General features: G+C 36.4%; 1 protein-coding gene across 1 annotated transcript in view; it reads left to right on the top strand.

Moving 5' to 3' along the window:
• Window positions 1-21,861, top strand: part of ACAP2 (ArfGAP with coiled-coil, ankyrin repeat and PH domains 2) — a 161,100-nt gene that overhangs the window by 73,948 nt on the left and 65,291 nt on the right. The gene's annotated exons all lie outside the window — the stretch shown is intronic.

Genomic DNA, 21,861 nt, shown 5'->3' with positions numbered 1-21,861 from the left:
AAAATTGCGTGTGTGTGGAGGCAGAGGGAGAAAGTATAGATGTGTATTATATATTTCTCATTCTATAATAGTGAACTTTAATTTCAATGAAGTACACACCCATAAAAGTTAATTTTTTTCCTTTAAGTTGTGCCTTTATAAGTTTTTAAGTAATTTCAAGAAGAAAGACATACAAGTCATCATTCTAAAATTAGCTATTTCTTTTAAAATACAAGTATATCCCCTTTGAGGACAGATCTTCAAGAATGAGGGATAGGTATTACTTTTGGAATGTCGTGAAATTCCTTTATAAGTTTTGTAAAAGTTTACTGAAAATATGTGGGATCTTTTAGTTGTGGCGTGTGGGATCTAGTTCCCTGACCAGGGATTGAACCCAGGCCCCCTGCACTGGGAGTGTGGAGTCTTAGCCACTGGACCACCAGGGAAGTCCCTCATTGTGGTTTTGATTTGCATTTCCCTAATGACCAGTCTGGTTGAGCATCTTTTCATCTGCTTATTGGCCATTTGTGTATTTTCTTCTGCCATTGTTACCATTGTTGTCCACTTAAGTCCTTTGCCCATTTAAAATTTTTTAAATTGAATTCTTTATATATTCTGGATATTACACGCTTATCAGATATATGATATATAAATAATTTTTCCCATTCTGTAAGTAGTCTTTTTATTTTCTTGATAATGTCATTTGATGCATAAAAGTTTTAATTTTTTTAATTGAAGTATAGTTAATTTACAATGTTGTGTTCAAGTATACAGCAAAGTGATTCAGTTATACATATATATATATATATATATATATATATATTCTTTTTCAGATTCCTTTCCATTATAGGTTATTACAAGATACTGAGTATAGTTTTCTGCACTATACAGTAGGTCCTTATTGTTTACCTATTTTATATATAGTGGAGTGTATTACGTTAATCCCAAACTTCTATCCCCCCTCTCCCCACCCCCACTATCCCCTTTGGTAACCAGAAGTTTGTGTTCTGTGTCTGTGAGTCCATTTCTGTTTTGTTAATAAGTTCATTTGTATCATTTTTTTAGATTCCACATGTAAGTGATATCCTATGATCTTTGTCTTTCTCTGTTTTCCTTCACTTGATAATCTCTATGTCCATCCATGTTGCTGCAAATGGCATTATTTCATTCTTTTTAGTGGCTGAGTAGTATTTTGTGTGTGTGTGTGCGTGTGCGTGTGTGTGCGTGTATATATATATATACGCACACGCACACACACACACACACACACCCCCCACATCTTCTTTATTCATTTCTCTGTTAATGGATATTTAGGTTGCTTCCATGTCTTGGCTATTGTAAATAGTGCTGCTATGAACATTGGGGTGCATGTATCTTTTCAAATCAGAGTTTTCTCCAGAAATATGCCCAGAAGGGGGATTGCTGGATCATATGGCAACTCTATTTTTAGTTTTTTAAGGAAACTCCATACTGTTCTCGATAATGACTGCACCAATTTATATTCCCACCAACAGTGTAGGAGGGTTTCTTTCTCTCCACACCCTCTCCAGCGTTTATTATTTGTAGACTTTTTGATGGTGCCCATTCTGACCACAGTGAGGTGATACCTCATTTGTAGTTTTGATTTGTATTTCACAGTAATTAGCAGTGTTGAGCATCTTTTCATGTGCCTCTTGACCATCTGTATGTCTTCTTTGGAGAAATGTCTATTTAGGTCTTCTGCCCATTTTTTTTTTACTGGGTTGTTTGTTTTTTTGATATTGAGCTGTTTGTATATTTTGGAAATTAATCCCTTGTTGGTCACAACATTTGCAAATATTTTCTCCTATTCAGTAGGTTGTCTTTTCATTTTGCCTCCTTGGGTAGGTTTATTTCTAGGTATTTTATTCTTTTTTTGATGTGATGGTAAATGGGATTGTTTTCTTAATTTCTCTTTCTGATATTTGGTTGTTAGTGTATAGAGATGCAACAGATTTCTGTATGTTAATTTTGTATCCTGCAACTTTGCTGAATTCATTGATGAGCTCTGTTAGTTTTCTGGTATCATCTTTAGGATTTTCTATGTAGAGCATCATGTCATCTGCAAACAGTGACAGTTTTACTTCTTCTTTTCCAACTTGGATTCCTTTTATTTCTTTTCCTTCTCTAATTGCTGTGGCTAGGACTTCCAAAATTATGTTGAATAAAAGTGGCGAGAGTGGGCATCCTTGTCTTGTTTGTGATCTTAGAGGAAATGCTTTCAGCTTTTCATCATTGAGTATGATATTAGCTGTAGGTTTGTCATATATGACCTTTATTATGTTGAGGTAGGTTCCCTCTGTGCCCACTTTCTGAAGAGTTTTTATCATAAATCGATGCTGAATTTTATCAAAAGCTTTTTCTGCATCTATTTAAATGATCATATGGTTTTTATTCCTCAATTTGTTAATGTGGTGTATCACACTGATTGATTTGCAGATATTGAAAAGTCCTTGCATCCCTGGAATAAATCCCACTTGATCAGGGTGTATGATCCTTTTAATGTATTGTTGGATTCAGTTTGCTGGTATTTTGTTGAGGATTTTTACATTGTGTTCATCAGTGTTATTGGCCTATACCTGTCTTTTTTGATATCTTTGTCTGATTTTGGTATCAGGGTGATGGTGGCCTCATAGAATGAGTTTGGGAGTGTTCCTTCCTCTGCAATATTTTGGAATAGTTTCAGAAGGATAGGTGTTAACTCTTCTTTAAATGTTTGGTAGAATTTACCTGTGAAACCATTGTGTTCTGGACTTTTACTTCTTGGGAGTTTTTAAATTACTGATTCAATTTAAGTACTGCTGGTTGGTCTGTTCATATATTCTATTTCCTCCTGGTTCAGTCTTGGGAGAGTGTACCTTTCTAAGAATTTGTCCATTTCTTCCAGGTTGTCCATTTTATTGATATATAATTGCTCATAGTATTTGCCCTATGATCCTTTGTATTTCTGTGGCATTGGTTGTAACTTCTCCTTTGTCATTTCTGATTTTATTGATTTGGGCCCTCTCCCTTCTTTTCTTGATGAGTCTGGCTAAAGGTTTATCAGTTTTGTTTATCTTTTCAGAGAACCAGCTTTTAGTTTCATTGATCTTTCTATTGTTTTTTTAGTCTCTATTTCATTTATTTCTGCTGTGATCTTTGTGATTTCTTTTCTTTTACTAAGTTTGGATTTTGTTTGTTCTTCTTTCTCTAGTTGCTTTATATGTAAGATTAGGTTGTTTGTTTGAGATTTTTCTTGTTTCCCAAGGTAGAATTGTATTGCTATAAACTTCCCTCTTAGAACTGCTTTTGCTGCATCCCATAGGTTTTGGATAGTTGTTTTTTTCGTTTTCATTAGTCTCCAGGCATTTTAAAATTTCCTCCTTGATTTCTTCAGTGATCCATTGGTTGTTTAGTAGCATATTGTTTAGCCTCCATGTGTGTGTATTTTTTGCAGTTTTTCTTCTTGTAGTTGATTTCTAGCCTCATAGCCTTGTGGTCAGAAAAGATATTTGATATGATTTCAATTTTCTTAAATTTACTGAGGCTTGCTACGTGGCCCAGCATGTGATCTGTTTTGGAGAATGTTCCATGTGCCCTTGAAAAGAATGTGTTCTGCGGCTTTTGGATGGAATGCTCTATAAATATCAATTAAGTCATTTAAGTCCTGTATTTCTTCATTGATTTTCTGTCTGGATCATCTGTCCATTGGTGTAAGTGGGGTGTTAAAGTCCCCCACTATTATTGTGTTAGTGTCAGTTTCTCCTTTTGTGTCTGTTAACATTTGCCTTATATATTGAGGTGCTCCTATGTTGGGTGCATATATATTTACAATTATATCTTCTTCTTGGATTGATACTTTGATCATTATGTAGTGTCCTTCTCTGTCTCTTGTAACAGTCTTTATTTTAAAGTCTATTTTGTCTGATATAAGTATTGCTACTCCAGCTTTCTTTTGATTTCCATTTGTGTGGAATACCTTTTTCCATCCCCTTACTTTCAGTCTGTATGTGTCTCCAGATCTGAAGTGAGTCTCTTGTAGGCAGCAAATACACGGGTCTTATTTTTGTATCCATTCAGCTAGTCTCTGTCTTTTGGTAGGAGCATTTAGTCCATTTACATTTAAGGTGATGATGACCAATATGTTTGTTTCTATTGCTGTTTTCTTAATTGTTTTGGATTTGTTTTTATAGGTCTTTTTTCCCCTTTCTTCTTTTGTTTTGTCTTATGATTTGATAACTCTCTTCAGTGTTATGTTTGTATTCCTTTTTCTTCTTTGTGTGTATATCTATTATAGATTTTTGTTTTGCAGTTACCATGAGGTTTTTGTATAGGAGTCTATATTTATACATGCTTAAGTTGCTGATCTCTTAATTTCAAACACATTTTAAATAACCTGCATTTGTACCCTCCTCCCTTCACGATCACTGGGTTTTTTTGTTTTGTTTTTTAAGTTTTATTTATTTATTTATTTATTTATTTATTTATGGCCGTGTTGGGTCTTCTTTTGTGTGTGAGGGCTTTCTCTAGTTGCGGCGAGCGGGCACCACTCTTCATCATGGTGCGCGGGCCTCTCACTGTCGCAGCCTCTTGTTGCGGAGTACAAGCTCCAGATGTGCAGGCTCAGTAGTTGTGGCTCATGGGCGTAGTTGCTCCGCGGCATGTGGGATCTTGTCCTAGACCAGGGCTCGAACCCGTGTCCCCTGCATTGGCAGGGAGATTCTCAACCACTGAGCCACCAGGAAAGCCCCACTGTTTTTGATATTATATTCTGCATCAAATTGTTTTCTGTATCCCTTAACTGCTTATTGTGTATACAAATGATTTTACTACTTTTGTCTTTTAACCTTACTACTAGCTTTGTTTGTGGATGATTTCCTACCTTTATTGTGTGTGTGCCTTTACCAGTGAACTTTCCCATTTTGTGGTTTTCTTGTTTCTAGTTGGGGCCTTTTCTGCCTAGAGAAGTTCCTTTAGCATTTGTTGTAAAGCTGGTTTGGTGGTGCTGAATTCTTTTAGCTTTTGCTTGTCTGTAAAGCTTTTGACCTCTCCATCAAATCTGAACGAGAGCCTTGCTGGGTAGATTATTCTTGGTTTTTCTCTTTCATCACTTTAAGTGTATCTTGCCACTCCCTTCTGGCCTGTAGAGCTTTTGCTGAAAAATTAGCTGATAACTTTATGGGAGTCCCCTTGTATATTATTTGTTGCTTTTCCTTTGTTGCTTTTAATATTCTCTCTTATCTTTAATTTTTGTCATTTTGATTACAGTGTGTTGTGGTGTATTCCTCTATGGGTTAATCCTGTATGGGACTCTCTGCACTTCCTGGACTTGGGTGACTATTCCTTCCCCAGATTAGGGAAGTTTTCAGCTATTATCTCTTCAAATATGTTTTCAGGCCCTTCCTCTCTTCTCCTTTTGGGACCCCTATCAAGTGAATATTAGCACGCTTGATGTTGTCCCAGAGGTCTGCTAAACTGTCCTTATTTCTTTTCATTCTTTTTTCTTTTTTCTGTTCAGGGACATTGATTTCCACTGTTCTGTCTTCCAGCTCAGTGATCCATCCTTCTGCCTCAGTCTACTATTCATTCCTTCTAGTGTATTTTTCATTTCAGTTATTGTATTCTTTAATTCTGTTTGGCTGTTCTTTATATATTCTAATTCTTTGTTCAAAACTTCTAATTTCTCACTCTGTGCATCCCTTATCCTAAGTTCTTTGATCATCTTTATGGTTGTTATTCTGAACAAGATCTTTCTTGGTTAGATTGCCTATCTTCACTTTACTTTGTTCTTCTGGAGTTTTATCTTGTTCCTTTGTCTGAAACATATTCCTCTACACCTAATTTTGTGTAAATTGCTATTTGTAATTTTATGGATGTGGTAGGTTCGTTAAGTTTCTCGACCTTGGAAAAGTGGCCCTCTGTAGGAGACGTCCTATGTGTCCCAGCAGTGCACTCCCCTCTTGTCACAAGGGCTCGGGGGCCAGCTGGTCCAGGGTAGCGTCTGGCCTGTGTTTGTGGACTTGGTCCTCATGCTGCTGGACTGTAATTTTCTTGCTTCTGGTGTCTGCCCCCTGGTGGGTGAGACTGGTCTAGAGGCTTCTGCAAGCTTCCTGACAGGAGAGGCCAGTGCCTGCCCCCTGGTGGGTGGGGCTGGGTATTCATCTTCTGGTGGGCAGAGTCATTCTAGGGGTGTGTCTAGAGGCTGCTGTGGGCTCAGGAAGTCTTTAGATAGCCTGTCTGCTGATGAATGGGGCTGTGTCCTTGCTCAGTTTTTTGTTTGGCTAGAGGTGTCCCAACACTGGAGCCTACAGGCTTTTAGGTGGGGCCAGGTCTTTGTGCCAAAATGTCAGTCTCCAGGAGAGCTCATGCAGATGAATATTCCCTGATACGTCTGCCAGCAGTGTTTGTGTCCCCAGGGTGGGCCACAGTCACCCAGGAACCTCCCCAGGAGACCCTCCAAGACCAGAATTAGGTCTGGCTCAGGCTCCTATCAAATTATTGCTTTTGCCCTTGGTCCTGGTGTACCTGAGATTTTGTGTGTGCTCTTTAAGAGTGAAGTCTCTATTTCCCCCAGTCCTGTGGAGCTTCTGCAGTCAAGCCCCACTGACCTTCAAGGCCAAATGCTCTGGGGGCTCTCCTTCCTGGTGCCAGGCCTCTAGGCTGGGGGCCTGATGTGGGGCTCAGCATTCTCACTCTTGTGCGAGAACATCTGTAATTTAATTCTCTAGTCTGTGGGTGTCCTACCCGGGGGGGTATGGGATTTGATTATATCACAGGTGCACCCCTCCTACCAGTCTTGTTGTGGTTCTGTCTGTATATCTTTAGTTGTAGAGAATCTTTTCTGGTAGGTTTCAGTCCTTTTCAATGATGGTTGTTCTGCACATTGTTGTGATTTTGGTGTGTTCGTGAGAGGAGGTGATCTTAGGGTTCTTCTACTCTACCATCTTGGCCACTCTCTAAAAGTTTTAATTTTGGGACTTCCCTGGTGGCACAGTGGTTAAGAATCCGCCTGCCAGTGCAGTGAACACAGGTTTGATCCCTGGTCCAGGAAGATCCCACATGCCATGGAGCAACTAAGCCCATGCGTCACAACTACTGAGCCTGCGTTCTAGAGCCTGCAAACCACAACTACTGAGCCCATGTGCCACAAGTACTGAAGCCTGTGCTCCTAGAGCCCGTGCTCCGCAACAAGAGAAGCCACCGCAATGAGAAGCCCGCGCACCACTATGAAGAGTAGCCCCTGCTTGCCGCAACTAGAGAAAGCCTGCGTGTAGCAACGAAGACCCAACACAGCCAAAACTAAATAAATAGAAGTTTTAATTTTGATGAAATCCAATTTATCTTTTTTTTTTTTTTTTCCTGTTCCTCCTGCTTTTGGGGTCGTATCCAAGAATCCACTGCTAAATTCCAGATCATGCAGATTAATCCCTTTGTTTTCTTCTAATATTTTTATGATTTTAGCTCTAATATTTTGCACCAATTTGTTTTTAATGACCTCTTATTAATTTTCTTTTTGCCCTCTATTGAATTTGTCTGCTAGTGTATAGTATATTTGATTTCTTTGTAAATCAGGGACCTTTGGGATTCAAACTTCTTAAAAAGTGTAATATAATGAGAATTAAATTTTTTTTTAAGTTACTGATTTTAAATTAACATAATAGGTTAAATTTTTTTTGTAATATAGTATCCTTTGTAGTAATCCTGTTTCTTATATTTTCTTTAAATCAGTAAGTCTTATATTATTGCTTTATATAAGAATATTTTGCTTTTTGTTATAGTTTTATATGTGAAAAGTTATGAGTAAGATAAACTTCTGGTAAATAAATAGTTTAAATGTATGTTGAAATCTGTCCTGTCAAGAAAACTTAAGTTCAGAGTATTTTATAAATCATTCTCTTAGAGTAAATTGAGTCTTTAAAAATGAGGTTTGTTTGAAGCAAGGTATATAAATATAGTTTGCTTCAAGAGGATAGAGATTGGTCTTTTTAGTGCTAGTGCTATTAATGTGCAGCTGGTTTCCTGAACTGATTCTAATAATGTGGTTTTTTTTTTTCCTTTTCTAAAATTGAAAGCAATCGATATTTCTTGATTTTAACATTGTAAAAAGAGCATAGAATTTAGATAGAAACAACTTTGAGTTTAGGCTTCACTGTTACTAGCTGTATAATTTTGGTCAGTTTATTTAATCACTTTCATTTTTCATTTTACTGTTCTATAAAAGGGGAATAGTAGAATTTGCAATACCAACATGTAAGGGTATTGTGATGAGGAACAAAATATGTGCAGCTAGACCCTGGGGAGTGGTACTTCTTCCTTTACTATATTGGTTGGTATCCGTTCAGGAAAACAGAAACCACATACGGTATTTCTTATAGAGGGTTTTAATATAGTGAATTGGTTACAAAGTGTTGGAAGGGTTGTAGGAATGCAAAAAGCCACAGTGAAAAAAAAAAAAGCCTAGAGATTAGTCAACATAGGAAGGAGCTACTGTCCTTAGGGGTTGCAGGAGCAAGGGTGGAAGTGGTGGTGCTAGAGCCCCTAAGTACTGCAGTCTTGAGAACACTGCCATTGTTGCTGAGCCAGGAAGTCAGGGCTTGCCTGCTTGCTGTGGCTGCAAGAGCCTTGGAGCCTGCAGTCCCATTGACACCCTCAGATTGGTCACTGACGCTGCCGAAATTTGGAGTAGCTCAGTTGCTCACTAATGACTGTGTCAGAACAGAAGCAGGAAAAAAAAAAGTGGCTTCTCCTTATCTCCTGCCTCTTAATCTAACATCAGATCCTATTTGCAGAACCTAACCTCTTGGCAGGGGGGTTGGGAAATATGCTTTGCAGATTTCTAGCTCCTGGCAACATAGAGGAGGAGATTATGGAAGGGTGATGTAGTGGTGAAAGCCAGTAAACAACTGGCACACCAACCATAAAGGCTATAATTTTGAAAACAGTTTTAGTAAGCAAATTATTGTACAGTCTTAACCAATTTTCATCCTTGAAACCTCTTTCTGTGACTTTTCTTTTCCCCCCATACTCCATATCCCACACATTAACAAAATACACCCCAGATCCTATAATAAATAGTTGCTCTGTCACCTCCAAGTCTAAACTACTACCATCTTTTGTTTAGGATTATATAACTTGTATCTCTGCTTCTTTACTTGCCCTTCTAAATACAGTGAGTTATGTATACAGCAGCCAGAATGAACTTTTAAATATATAAATTAATTCACAGTACTCTCCTGTTCTAGTTCCCTGTTACACTCAGAATAAAATCCTAACCAAGCCCTATATGATGAGGCTCCTGCTGATAACTTCCTGATCTCATCTCTCTTCTCTGTCCGGTTGTAGCCTCTTGGGCTCTTTGTTCTTCTTTAAACATGCCAAAGTTAATTCTCATGTTAGGGCCTTTGTACTTGCAGTCTGTTCGGTGCGGCATGTTCCTCCTCGACGTTTATGTGTGACTGTTTCCTTACGATATTGCTTTTCTTTCTATAGGTCTCCCTCACTTTAATAGATCACTGCCTCTACGAGAAGCCTTCCTTGACCACCATATGGTTACTGTCTATCAATTTACCCTGCCTTTTGCGTGCTCACACACATACCATGTATATTCTTAAATATGTGTACTTATTTTATTGTCTGTTCTTCTCTAAGTTTTATGACTGTAGGCACTTTGTTGTATTCATCTCTGCTACTACCACCTAGAAGAGTCCTTGGCACGAAGGAGTTACTCATGGCAGGATTGAGGACAATGAGATTATGACAACCCTTGTAATGTTTTTTTAGTCATTAAATGAATAAAGATGTGTTAAATCAGTGAAAATTCGGTGAACAAATAGACAAAAGTATTTAATATTCTTTAGAAATGCTTAATATGCTTTAGAAAGATAATTTGCAAACTAAGAGGAGATCACTATTTGTCTGCCTGTCTGCCTAGAGGTCTAAATGCTATAGGTTGGTGATCTTGTGTGTGTTTACATATATACTTATATATATGTATATAGGAGAGCTCTGATACTACACCCAGATGTCTAGTGCCTTTCTAATTTTATTCCCATATTACTTTTTATAGCATCTCAGAAATTTTTCTACTAATAGCTATAGGTATGAAATTGTGAGACCGTAGTTTACTTTCTTTTAATTTTCTTGCCTTTTATAGTTGCTATGCTCTGTGCTTTACCTGGCCTTTTTGTTTCTTGTTAACAAATACTTTTCCCTTAGTTTTTTCAGTAGGAGTGACCTCTTTGTACTTGAATCACAATCTTTATTTATTTTTTTTGTGGTACGCGGGCCTCTCACTGTTGTGGCCTCTCCCGCTGCGGAGCACAGGCTCCAGACGCGCAGGCTCAGCGGCCATGGCTCACGGGCCCAGCCGCTCCGCGGCATGTGGGATCTTCCCGGACCGGGGCACGAACCCGTGTCCCCTGCATCGGCAGGCGGACTCTCAACCACTGCGCCACCAGGCAAGCCCGAATCACAATCTTTATATTTGTGGCAAAGGTTCTTCCCCCATCATAACGCTGTATACTTCAACTAGATTAAAGATAGGGATAACACATATCTTGTTTACTGTTATATCCTTAGTACTTGCATAATTCTTACCTTGGGGAAGTCATTTAATTTTTCTAAGCTTTGCATTCCACCTCTGTAAAGTGAAGGAGCTTTTACTAGATGACTTTTAATTATAAAGTATTAATTATTATAAGATTTAAATATGGTCTCAGAGTCATTTGTTAAAAATGTGGGAAAGCCTAGTTGTATAAAATGCTTTATTTTAGTAGCATTCTGTTCAGTGAAATTTTAATTACATAGCATTATAGGATAAAGGAGACTTTATAGGATAAGACAAACTGCTTTCTAAAAGGTAATAAACACTGGAATCTGCTTTATATTCTATAGCAAAGCTCATAACACTTAAGTCTTGGTGTATCACTTTGTATCAGGATAAAAGGCTAGGTGTTACAGAGATGATATTTATGAATAACTTAGTGGACTTAAATAAATGTTTGAAATAATGTAACCATTTGGGTTTTTAGCCAAGTAAGATTAAACATAGACTGGGTTTAGATTATCCAGTCATTTAAAAACTAAATTATTTGGATTCTTTTGTGATTTATTTTCTCTGTAAAAATGGATAGTACTGTTCCTTATTCCTTATAGAATGAGAACTTCCTAGGGTTGCTCTTTAACTCATATATTTTTTATAAGGTGCCAACTCATAACTTTTCCAGAGCAGGTCATATATGCTACATTCTGCTATGTACTAGAGTTGATTTGACTACTTTGTTTTCCTGGAACTTAGAGCTCTGTTTCTGTAACGTCGCTGATGACTCTTTTGGATTCTAATTTGCTGTTAGGATAAGGAAATTGGAATATTATTTTGATTATTTGCTGAATGAAGTTTTGAAGTTGAATTGCTGCATAAAATTCTATGAAAATATATGACCCTTTTTGTTTTGTTGTTTTTGTGAGTTTGATTTTCCATATTACAGCTGCCTACTCATTCGCTCAACAAATGGTTTTAGGTAGTGAGAATATAGTAGTTCAGTGCTTCCCAACTGTTCTCATCTCATGGCACAGGTAGAAACTGATGGTTATATTTGTATGAGACACTGGAGAAAACTTCTAGGGGACGTAAAGTGTCATGTCCTGTCTGGCTGTTGGTGAAAAATGTTTAGATTTCTTTTTTATGGAATTACGTTAAATAATTAATAAATATTTAATAAATAATTTATTTTTATAGAATTATATTAAAATAAAACCTAAAGTGTTAGGAAAGATATTGCATATTGAATGTGTGTAACACTTCCATATATTTAAAAAAAATATATATATATCTTTAAAAATGAAATATAATGGAACTCACTCAGAAAAATACATGTGTGAACAGAAGATACATTATTTCCCCAAAATGTTGAGCTGAAAAAAAAACTTAAAAAAAAAACAACCCACTATTTTCATCTATGTTCTTTATCTTTTTTCTTTTTTTTTTTACATCTTTATTGGAGTATAATTGCTTTACAGTGGTGTATTAGTTTCTGCTTTATAACAAAGTGAATCAGTTATACATATACATATGTTCCCATATCTCTTCCCTCTTGCGTCTCCCTCCCTCCCACCCTCCCTAGGCCACCCTGCTAGGTGGTCACAAAGCACCGAGGTGATCTCATCTCCCTGTGCTATGCGGCTGCTTCCCACTAGCTATCTATTTTACGTTTGGTAGTATATATATGTCCATGCCACTCTCTCACTTTGTCACAGCTTACGCTTCCCCCTCCCCATATTCAAGTCCATATTCTCTAGTAGGTCTGTGTCTTTATTCCTGTCTTAACCCTAGGTTCTTCATGACCTTTTTTTTTTTCTTAGATTCCATATATATATGTTAGCATATGGTATTTGTCTCTCTCTTTCTGACTTACTTCACTCTGTATGACAGACTCTAGGTCCATCCACCTCACCTACAAATAGCTCAATTTCGTTTCTTTTTATGGCTGAGTAATATCCCATTGTATATATGTGCCACATCTTCTTTATCCATTCATCCGATGATGGACACTTAGATTGCTTCCCTCTCCTGGCTTTTGTAAATAGAGCTGCAATGAACATTTTGGTACATGACTCTTTTTGAATTATGGTTTTCTCAGGGTATATGCCAAGTAGTGGGATTGCTGGGTCGTGTGGTAGTTCTATTTGTAGTTTTTTTAAAGAACCTCCATACTGTTCTTCCTAGTGGCTGTATCAATTTACATTCCCACCAACAGTGCAAGAGGGTTCCCTTTTCTCCACACCCTCTCTAGCATTTATTGTTTCTAGATTTTTTGATGATGGCCATTCTGACCAGTGTGAGATGATATCGCATTGTAGTTTTGATTTGCATTTCTCTGATGATTAATGATGTTGAGCATTCTTTCATGTGTTTGTTGGCAATCTGTATATCTTCTTTGGAGAAATGTCTATTTAGGTCTTCAGCCCATTTTTGGATTGGGTTGTTTGTTTTTTTGTTATTGAGCTGCTTGTAAATTTTGGAGCTTAATCCTTTGTCAGTTGCTTCATTTGCAAATATTTTCTCCCATTCTGAGGGTTGTCTTTTTGTCTTGTTTATGGTTTCCTTTGCTGTGCAAAAGCTTTTAAGTTTCATTAGGTCCCATTTGTTTATTTTTATCTCGCTTTCTCTAGGAGGTGGGTCAAAAAGGATCTTGCTGTGATTTATGTCATAGAGTGTTCTGCCTGTGTTTTCCTCTAAGAGTTTGATAGTTTCTGGCCTTTAATCCATTTTGAGCTTATTTTTGTCTATGGTGTTAGGGAGTGTTCTAATCTCATACTTTTACATCTACCTGTCCAGTTTTCCCAGCACTGCTTATTGAAGAGGCTGTCTTTTCTCCACTGTATATTCTTGCCTCCTTTATCAAAGATAAGGTAACCATATGTGCGTGGGTTTATCTCTGGGCTTTCTATCCTGTTCCATTGATCTATATTTCTGTTTTTGTGCCAGTACCATACTGTCTTGATTACTGTAGCTTTGTAGTATAGTCTGAAGTCAGGGAGCCTGATTCCTCCAGCTCCACTTTTTGTTCTCAAAATTGCTTTGGCTATTCGGGGTCTTTTGTGTTTCCATACAAATTGTGAAATTTTTTGTTCTAGTTCTGTGAAAAATGCCAGTGGTAGTTTGATAGGGATTGCATTGAATCTGTAGATTGCTTTGGGTAGTAGAGTCATTTTCACAATGTTGATTCTTCCAATCGAAGAACATGGTATATCTCTCCGTCTATTTGTATGATCTTTAATTTCTTTTATCAGTGTCTTATAATTTTCTGTATACAGGTCTTTTGTCTCCTTAGGTAGGTTTATTCCTAGATATTTTATTCTTTTTGTTGCAGTGGTAAATGGGAGTGTTTTCTTAATTTCACTTTCAGATTTTTCATCATTAGTGTATAGGAATGCCAGAGATTCCTGTGCATTAATTTTGTATCCTGCTACTTTACCAAATTCATTGATTAGCTCTAGTAGTTTTCTGGTAGCATCTTTGGGATTCACTGTGTATAGCATCCTGTCATTTGAAAAGTGACAGTTTTACTTTTTCTTTTCCAATTTGTATTCCTTTTATTTCTTTTTCCTCTCTCTGTGTGTATAACACTTCCATATATTTAAAAAATATTTTAATGAGAAACTTGAGCTGGCTTCCCTGAACATAACTTAAAAAAAAAAAGGTCTTATGCATGAAATGATTTCAAGCAATTCCTGATCAAGATTTAAAAATTGATGATCTTTTCAAATTCTTGGCCATTGTCATTGATGAGAACTTTGTCTGCATAGGTAGACATATTAGTGAAAGCAGATGAGTACTTATTGCCCTTTCCTCCTGATTGACAGGAACTCTTTTATCACTTGTAATTAGAATTTAAATAATTCCATATCTTTAAATTATACCTTAAAGGAGCAATCATTCATTAAGTGGGGCTGCTCTTCCTTTTCTTTCATTGACACATGTAATGCTTAAATTTTCTGTGATAAATTGAATGGATTTTGAATAAAATAATGATGAAGCTTTTCTGTAGGTATATGTAGAAGTTGCTCTACTTACTAAACTCCATTTACCCACTTTTAATAATTCTAATTTTGGATTCAGATTATAGCAGTGACTCCCTAGTGACTCATTCTCAACCTCTTGTTTCCAACACTTTGAATCCATAAAGATTGTTGGTACAGGTTAATTGTCAAAAATATCAAGGATTGTTTGAAATAAGATCATCAGATTTAGAACACCAGTTAACTAAGCCACCTTTTAAAGTCAATAACTAGGACTAAACAAATCTGCAAGTTGAAAGTTGTTCCTCCTAAACTTTTTGAATTCTACTTTTAAATTATAAACTTAGGCAAAACTCTTCCTTTGGACAGCTAGTAAGTACACTGTTGTATGAAAACAGCAGAGAGTGATATTCCTTTTTTAAAATTTTTTTGGCCATGCTGTGCAGCATGCAGGATTTTAGTTCCCCAAACAGGGATAGAACCCGTGCCCCCTGCATTGGAAGTATGGAGTCTTAACCACTGGACAGCCAGGGAAGTCCCCAGAGCGTGATATACTTGTCTCATTTCTATACAGAAAGCTGAAAAAAAATGAAATGTTTTGAATATTTGTTTAGATTCATGTATCATTTTCATAAAATTTAATTTGGAATTTATATCTACATGTAACCTTTTACATATAAGAGATCCTTTGTGAAATAAGGTACTACTAGATCTTCACAGCTTTCTAAATGAATTCTTAACATAAATTTACATCCTGCTGTCTTTGTAGCTGTTCTGTCAGTATGCAAAGTTACAGTGTTTCCAAATTTATCCTCTTTGTTTGTTTTAAAGTTTTCTTTTGGCATTTGAGTATTTCATCCCTAGGAATTTGTTTTGGTGCTTAGTAAAACAATCAGTGTTCTTCCAAGATAATCTTCTATTCAGAAATTTTAAGTATTGCTGTTAATTTGAATACATGTAGAATCATTGGGCAGCAGTGAAAACTTTTTGATACAGTTGTCTTCTGGGTTAGTAATTATTGCTGTGTTTATTTGGCATGCCACCAAACGCATCTGTTAATTCTGTTATTTGAATGCGGCACATTTTCTGTTTTCTTTGCTTCTTTGGAAATTACAAAGTTCTGAAATTTTCCTCGTAGCCTGGTATATTATACAGTTTTGCAATTGTATGAGGCATTCTGGCTCTAGCCGTTAATTGAGTAGTAACCTTTTAAGCAGTTTATTAATCTGATATAGTTATAACTAATGTGATAAAAGAACTTTGTTTCTTATTTTGTGTTTGTAGAAGTTTAAAGTGCGAATCTTTTTCTGTATTAAATGGATATTTTGTGTTGAAGTCCTGTATGATTTGCTTCTGTAATTGCTTTATTTAATAACTCTTTCATGTAAAAATACATTTTGGTTAAAGAAGAGAATTTTGGAAATGTTGTGTTTGCCTTATGAATGTAATGGCTTTCCAGCACTGTTTGATGAAAAAGTTGTCCATTATGGTGGAAAACAACAACCAGTAAAAAATCAGATCTATTTAAATATGAGATAAAATAGGATATGTTTTAAGGTTCAAAAGTTGATTATGTGTATAATTTTCTGCATTCTTAAAATGTTTTAAAATATATTGCAAGATTATAAAATTAGGCATTTAGTAAAGATAGGAAATATTAATTCATTTTAGTTTATTCAACAAATGTTACGCTCATTTATGATAAAATCAAAATTTCAAAATGTTTTTGAATCTGCAAAGGTCTGCAATCCCAGTTAAAATGATATAATTATGTGCATTTAATTCCATCTTCAGAAATAAATGTTTTTTAGTAATTTAAAATAAAACATAATTGGGCTTCCCTGGTGGCGCAGTGGTTGAGAGTCCGCCTGCTGATGCAGGGGACACGGGTTCGTGCCCCGGGCTGGGAAGATCCCACATGCCGCGGAGCGGCTGGGCCCGTGAGCCATGGCCGCTGAGCCTGCGCGTCCGGAGCCTGTGCTCCACAACAGGAGAGGCCACAACAGTGAGAGGCCCACGTACCGGAAAAAAAAAAAAAAATTAAATTTCATTAAGAGTCAGACTTTGGCTAATTAACATTAAAAGCCAATAATAAATAAATACCAAGAAGTAAGAGCCAAAAAATAACAAAATCAATTGCATTCTAATAGGAATACCTTATAACTAATGATGATGATGCTAAGGAAACAATCATACATACCTTGTTAATAGGAAAAATGTGAAAAATAACAATAGGAGCAAGAATTGTGAAAAAAGAAAGATGCAATATTTGACAAGGGGTACAAAACAAAGAAGTGATGACAAACAAATTGTGACTAAAATAGCTTTGGATGATTCAAATAGTAATGCCATGTAACTTTTCCCCTGAAATATAACTATTTTAGTGTGCCATGACCTAAGCATTGAGAACCTTTATAGTAGTAAATTGGTTCGCATTCCCAGAGATTGGATTTATGTCATCTGGAGTGCGGCATTGGAATTTTTAAAATCTCCCCAGGTGATTCTGACATGCAGTAAAATTTGAGGACCATTACTTTCGATCGGTGGTTCTCAAATTGTGGTCCCTGGACCAGCAGCATCAGTATCACTTAGGGACGTGTTAGAATAGCAACTTCTTAGAGCCCATCCAGATCTACTAAATCAGAAACTCTGAGGCTGGAAGCCAGAAATATGTGTTTGAACAAGGCTTGCAGGGGATTCTGTTGTATTCTAAAGTTTGTGAACCACTGTTCTAGAGCAGGGGTTGGCAAACTATGGCTTACAGGTCAAATCTAGCCCATTGCCCCCTCCCCTTTTTTTCATATAAATTTTTATTGGAACACAGCTATGCTCATTTGCTTCTGTATTGTCTGTGGTTACTTTCGCACGATGGCAGAGATGAGTAGCTGTGACAGAGACAACATGGCCCACAAGGCTAAAATACCATCTAGCTCTTTACAGAAAAAATGTGCTGACTTCTGCTCTCAAGACTGTTTTTGCCCACTTTCAAGGACTGTATCTGTCATACTGTAGGGAGGCTCCTTTTTGCTCTTAGTGAAGGTAATTTAGTGATTTAGATGCCTTGATGAATTCTTCTCAGTGGAGTGCTAGTGGGCTGCAACCCAGACTAGTTAAAATTAGAGTCGCTGGGAGTAAGAACCAGCAATCAAAACTCCACAGGTCATCCCATTGTGCAGCCCAGTTTGAGAAACAATGCATTGCTTCTTCCCCCAAACAAGCACTTGGAAATCATGGTAAATGCAGATTTTGATTCTGCAAGTCTGGGGTGGTTCTGGAGATTCTTCATTTCTAACAAGCACGCAAGTGATGTGGATAATGCTGGTTCATATCTGGGGAACCTTAAAAATTCTGATTCCTGATACTTGCCAGTTTTTCTGATTATCTCAGCATCAGGGTATTTAAAAGTTCCCCAGGTTATAATACTGTACAATTGAGAACCCCTGGTCAGAGCGATTTGTCTCAATCTTGGAGTAACAGAATTACCTTAGTGAACTTATTAAAAAATACAGAGGGATTCTGTCCTTCAGTAAGCTTGGATCTTTGTATTAATATTTTCTGTTAGCTTTGCAGGTGATTCTGATTCACACCCAAGCCAGTGAAGAACCACTGCCTTAGAGAAATGAAGAAAGGGAGAAAGAAGAGGTTAGATAAATGGATAGGTTAGGACAGGCAGGGGATGTAGAAAATCAGGAACACATAATAAATATTCATTTGCATATTGGGACCTGTTTCTGATAAAAGCAAAGAAGAGTCTTCTTGATTATTATAAGCCTGTAATAAACAGGCCTAATGAGGTTAACTAAAAGATTCAATGAATCCACAGTGTCAACAGCCATAACCCTGTGCCTATAGATTCTGGAAAGGACAGGAATGATTATGTCATGCAGAATCGTCAGAAGAGACTGCTATGGTAGCTCAGTAATATTTAAGTGGATCACAAAGACTACAGAATTTTTAGTCTCGGCCAATGGGACCTAAATGGCAAGAACTGAAAATAGTTCAGTGCTATCTATGGATGTGTAGCCTATTCTTCTACTAAAGTTCCTAGAGTGTCTGCCATCTGTGTAGTGTATCTCAGCTTTCATCCTTTGCTGAACACAGCTAGATAGTGTTGCTTTAAATGGGTGCAGACATGAATGGAGAATAACCTGAGTGTAAGCCATTGGTTTTAAACAGCCATGATATTTATGCACTCTTACCTCTTAAAAGGTAAGATCCTTTTATAAGTAGCAGATAGGTCAAATGACATTGCTGATTATTTGTCATACATATGTTGCTAGGAATAATGCCATTCATTTCCAAAAATGGAACTGAACCTTTGCTTTTGTGTTGGTACCCCCCCCACACACACACCCCACCCAAGGAAACTGTCACTCTGGCTTTATTATACCATTCCAGGTTTTGTGGTACAGACATGGAAGAGAAGACCTGTATGCACTCAATTCTGAGGATGAAACAAATTTTGTTTTTGGTCTAAAGCCCAGATAAAGTTTTTGGGTGGTTGCTGAGCACTTTGGATAGGATCTTGATCAGAACCCCCAACTAGTCAGGATAGTAGAACTCTACACAAGGAAAATAGGGAAATGAGGTAAAGGGCAAAAATTTAGGGAAGAGTCTTGCAAAATTCCTTCGTCACCGAATTTCCAGAGACATTGACAAGGCAAAGTCTTAAAGCTTAAGAAATTCTGCGAATTCTCTCTTAGTGGGGAATAGATTAGTGCCCTATTGAGGCAGCTCTTTGCAACAGTTCACCAGAGGAAAAGAGGAGTTAGCTGTTAGGTAGCTGGATAGCTTGAAACTGGCAAGTGGGAGACTCAGTTGCCTTTGCATTACAACATACTTTCCATTCTAATGGAGGTGTTAAAATAGGTAGGCTAGATTATTGACAATTGCTTGAAATATTTCTCATTCTATCCAAATGTATATAAACTTTAGGTAATGCTATATTTTGGAGAACTTAGTAATGTTTTTGTAGTTTTAAAATAACAATAGGCAAAAACCATTCTGTTTCTTTCTCTGGAATATATTGATTTTTTTTTTTTTTACTGGGGAATGATTGACATAAACTGTATATTAAAGTGTACAATTTGATAAATGCTGACATATGTATGCCTCCATAAAACTGTCACCTCAATTAATTTAATGAACATAACAATTATGCCTCAAAAGTTTTCTTGTGCCGCTTTATAATTCCTCCTCCGATTTGCCACCTCCTCATTCCTAGTCAGTCACTCATCTGCTGTCATTACTGATCAGTTTGCATTTTCCAGACCTATATGTAAAAGGATTTTTTTTTTTTTTTTGGTCTAATTTCTTTCAGTGTAATGATTTTGAGACTCAGTCATGGTCTGTGTAGCAATAGTTTATTCCCTTTTTTTTTTTATTGCTTAATAGTATTGCATTGTGTAGATATATCACAATTTGTTTATCCATTCACCTATTGATGGATGTGTTAGTTATCTATTGCTGTATAACTGATTACCCCAAAATATAGTGGCTTAAAGCAACAAACATTTATTATCTCAGTTTCTGGGCCTGGAATTTTTAGAGAGACTTAGCTGGGTGGCTTTGGCTCAGAGTCTTTAATGAGATAGCTGATAAGATGTGGCCGGGGTTACTGTAATTTGAAGGTTTCACTGGGGTTGGAGGATACAATTCCAAGATAGGGCCATGCATATGACTGTTGACTGCAGGCCTCAGTTCCTCACCAAGGAGCCTCTTTGCAGGGTTGCTTGAGTGGTTTTTACTGCATGGAATTGGTTACTCCCAAAACAAATGATACAAGAGTAAGGGCAAAGAGAAAGATGCAATACTATCCATGACTTAGTCTCAGAAGTTACTGTTTGTCACTTCCTCCATATTACTATTTGTTAGAAGTAAGTCTCTATGACCAGCCCACTCTCAAGGGGAAAAGAATTAGGCTTCACTTTTGAAGGGAAGAATGTCAGACAATTTGTGGACATATTTTAAAGCCAATACAATGAACATTTGAGTTGTTTCCCAGTTTTGGCTATTACAAATAAAGCTGCTTATAAAAAATATGTGTAAAAGTCTGTATAGATGCATGCTTTTATTTCTTTTGTGTAAATAGCTAGAGGTAGAATGGGTAGTATGTTTAACTTTTTACAAAACTACTTATATAGTGAAATCTACAAAAAAATGCTAAGAAAAATTATGGAAAGAAGAATTTCTTTTATTTATTAATGCTTATAACGATGTTAATATTCCTTTATACATTAAATTTCTAAAAGTTTTAAATTTCATTAAAGAAAACCTCTAAAATCTGGAAATTATTTTCCAAATTTGATTGTATCCTTTTATACAAGCAGTGTATGAGAGTTCTAGTAGTTCCACATGATTGCCAACACTTGGTATGGATACTCTTCTTAATTTTGTTATGGTTTTAATTTGCATTTCCTTAATAACTAATGATCCCAAGAATCTTTTCATGTGTTTACTTGCCACCCTTGTATTTTTCTTCAATGAAATGTCAGATCTTTAGCCCATTTAAAAAAGTTGGGCTGTTTATCTTATTATTTAGTTACAAGAGTTCTTTCTATATTCCAGATATGTCTTTTGTCAGATAAGTGTTTTGCAGATATGTATTTTCTCCCAGGCTTTGGCTTATCTTTTTTATTTTTGTAGCAGTACCTTTCGAAGAGCAATAGTTTTTAATTTTGATGAAGTAAATTTATTGATCTTTTTTTCTTTTATAGTTTTCTTTTTGTGTACTATTAAGAAATGTTTGCCTAACCCAAGTTCACTAACACTATTCTAGGTTTAGTTTAGATCTGTAGATTCATCCCAAGTTAACTTTTGTGTATGTTGCATGGTAAGGGTCGAGTTTCATTTTTTGGTCATAAGGCTGTCCAGTTGTTTGTTCCAGCATCATTTGCTCAAAAAATTATCTTTTCCCTCTTGGCATCTTTTGTTTAAAAAAAAAATGTTGACCGTATTTATTGGTCATTTCTGGACTCTATTCTGTTTTGTTGACCTTTTTTGCCTATCTTTAATACAAATGCCTTGATTACTGTAGGTTTCATAATAAGTCTTGAAATCAAGTAGGTTAGATATTTCAACTTTCTTCCTTCTTTTCAAAATTGGTTTGGCTACTCTAGGTCCCTCACATTTCCATATATATTTTAGAATCAAGTTTTAAACTTGTACAAAATGCCTTACTGGGATTTGGAGTGGGATTGCATCAAATCTATATAGATCAGTTTGGTGAAAATTGACATCTAACTAATATTGAATCTTCTAATCCATGAACACAATATATCTCTCTGTTTATTTAGGTTTTCTTTAATTTCTCTGGCAGTATTTTGTGGTATTCATTGCACAAGTCTTGGATATCTTTTGTCAAAT

Source organism: Lipotes vexillifer, unplaced genomic scaffold (genome assembly GCF_000442215.2).
Source record: "Lipotes vexillifer unplaced genomic scaffold, Lipotes_vexillifer_v1.1 scaffold853, whole genome shotgun sequence".
Classification (NCBI taxonomy): domain Eukaryota; kingdom Metazoa; phylum Chordata; class Mammalia; order Artiodactyla; family Lipotidae; genus Lipotes; species Lipotes vexillifer.
Note: the sequence above shows the minus strand (reverse complement) of the source record. Positions and strands in the feature narration are given on the sequence as shown.